At 75.0% G+C, this 2,500-nt stretch overlaps 2 non-coding genes across 2 annotated transcripts in view; both read right to left on the reverse strand.

Annotated features, from left to right (window-relative positions):
* Positions 1-439, reverse strand: part of LOC147185298 (28S ribosomal RNA) — a 4,302-nt gene extending 3,863 nt beyond the window's left edge. The window contains exon 1 of the ribosomal RNA XR_015099672.1: positions 1-439. This exon is cut by the window's left edge and continues 3,863 nt beyond it. This is a non-coding gene — a ribosomal RNA (28S ribosomal RNA).
* A 374-nt stretch (positions 440-813) lies between these two features.
* On the reverse strand, positions 814-967 carry LOC147185299 (5.8S ribosomal RNA). Its single transcript, XR_015099720.1, has one exon. It is a non-coding gene; the product is annotated as a 5.8S ribosomal RNA (ribosomal RNA).
* Between the last annotated feature and the right edge of the window lie 1,533 nt (positions 968-2,500).

Below are 2,500 nucleotides of genomic sequence, written 5' to 3' on the forward strand. Positions count from 1 at the left end.
CACCCGTTTACCTCTCAACGGTTTCACGCCCTGTTGAACTCTCTCTTCAAAGTTCTTTTCAACTTTCCCTTAAGGTACTTGTCCGCTATCGGTCTCGTGCCAGTATTTAGCCTTAGATGGAGTTTACCACCCGCTTTGGGCTGCATTCCCAAACAACCCGACTCCGAGAAGGCCTCGCCCCGGCGCGCCGGGGGCCGCTACCGGCCTCACACCGTCCTCGGGCAGAGCCTCCATCAGAAGGACTCGGGCCCCCACCGGGCGGCGCCGGGCAAAGCGACCTTCTATACGCCACATGTCCCGCGCCCTCCGCCGGGCGGGGATTCGGCGCTGGGCTTCTCCCTCTTCGCTCGCCGCTACTGAGGGAATCCTTGTTAGTTTCTTTTCCTCCGCTTAGTAATATGCTTAAATTCAGCGGGTCGTCTCGTCTGATCTGAGGTCGTAGTCGAACGGGGTTAGAGGCGGGGGCGACGGATCGCCTCCCGTCATCGGGGGTCGGCCGTTAACCCCGCGCCTCGCCGGGCGCACGACTCCTACGCGGCCGCGCGGTGCGTCGCGGCGGACTGCGCGGCGGGGGACGGATCCTCCATCGGCAGCCGCCGCGGGCCCCTGCGGCCGCGCGGTGGTCGGGCCCGTCGAGGGCGCGGGCGGTCGGGTCTATACTTAGGGGGACGAGGGCCGTGCCGTCCGCCCCCCCCACCCCCATTTCCCCGTGCGGGGAGGGAAGGTGGGGGGGGTAGGCCGGCGGTGGCCCGCGACGCCCCAACCGCGGGAGGGGGGCGCCCGTGGGCGCCCCGATCCCGATAGATGTACAAGCGACGCTCAGACAGGCGTGGCCCCGGGAGGGACCCGGGGCCGCAAGGTGCGTTCAAAGTGTCGATGATCAATGTGTCCTGCAATTCACATTAGTTCTCGCAGCTAGCTGCGTCCTTCATCGACGCACGAGCCGAGTGATCCACCGCTGAGAGTCGTACGTTTGGTTTGCGGTTTTGGCCAACATTCAGAGAAGGGGTTAAAAAGGGGGATAACGGCGCCTCCGGGCGCTCCTAGCCCCCCCCGCCCCGCCGGCAGGCCGGGGGGGGACTTCGGAGACATTGAACCCCCCGCTCGCCGCCGAAGGTGGCGAGAAGGTTGGGTACCCGGCGACTGGGGGTAAGGTTCCGAGGTCGGCCAGGTCGCGATGGCACCGGCGGGGGAGTGGTCCCCGACGCCGGCCGCGGCCCGGCCTGGACTATGGGAGCGTTGACAAGGCGGACGGGACGTCGACGACCGCGCGGACGCGCGGGGTGGGGCGGTCGGGGAACGCCGACGGGCGCCTGACCGGGGGGGGGGCCGGCGGGGGCCGGGCGGGACGCGGGGAGCGGCCGGCCGCGCGACGACGCGAACCGACATACACCCCGCGCCCGACACCGTCCTCCTGACCTTCCTCCCCCCCCGCGACGCCCGCGGCGCACCCGCCCGCCGCCCCGCGGCCGCGCGGCCGCCGCCGCCCGCCGCCTATCGGCGTTTCTCACGCTTCGGACTCGGGGGGCCGGGGCGCGGCGGGGAGCGCCCCGGCGCCGCCGCCGACGGCACCGCGGGGTCGGGCCGCGGGGGCTGGGGGCCACGTGCCCCCGCCCCGCGCCTCTCCCCGCGGGCCGCCTTCGACGTCGCCGCCGCCGCCGCCGCCGCCGTCCTCCTCCGCCCGTGTGTTCGCTCTGGACTCGGGGGGCCGGGGAGCGCCGGGATGCGCCGGCGCCGCCGCCGACGGCACCGCGGGGTCGGGCCGCGGGGGCTGGGGGCGCTTACGGGTCGGGGCGGGGGTGTAGGCGACCGGCCAAAGACCGGCACCGTACCCCCCGCCCGTCTCCTTCACGCCCCCGCCCCGCGCCTCTCCCCGCGGGCCGCCTTCGACGTCGCCACCGCCGCCGCCGCCGCCACCGCCGTCCTCCTCCGCCCAACCGTTTGCATCTGTTCGCTCATGACTCGGGAGGCCGGGGTGCGTCGGCGCCGCCTCCGACGGCACCGCGGGGTCGGGCCGCGGGGGCTGGGGGCCACGTGCCCCCGCCCCGCGCCTCTCCCCGCGGGCCGCCTTCAACGTCGCCGCCGCCGCCGCCGCCGCCACCGCCGTCCTCCTCCGCCCATCCGTTTGCATCTGTCCGCTCATGACTCGGGAGGCCGGGGTGCGCCGGCGCCGCCTCCGACGGCACCGCGGGGTCGGGCCGCGGGGGCTGGGGGCCACGTGCCCCCGCCCCGCGCCTCTCCCCGCGGGCCGCCTTCGACGTCGCCGCCGCCGCCTCCGTCCTCCTCCGCCCATCCGTCCGCTCCGAACTCGGGAGGCCGGGGTGCGCCGGCGCCGCCTCCGACGGCACCGCGGGGTCGGGCCGCGGGGGCTGGGGGCCACGTGCCCCCGCCCCGCGCCTCTCCCCGCGGGCCGCCTTCGACGTCGCCGCCGCCGCCGCCGTCCTCCTCCGCCCATCCATCCGCTCCGAACTCGGGAGGCCGGGGTGCGCCGGCGCCGCCT

This window comes from Hippocampus guttulatus, unplaced genomic scaffold (assembly GCF_054856545.1).
Source record: "Hippocampus guttulatus isolate MCC_2025c unplaced genomic scaffold, RoL_Hgut_1.0 HiC_scaffold_29, whole genome shotgun sequence".
Lineage (NCBI taxonomy): Eukaryota > Metazoa > Chordata > Actinopteri > Syngnathiformes > Syngnathidae > Hippocampus > Hippocampus guttulatus.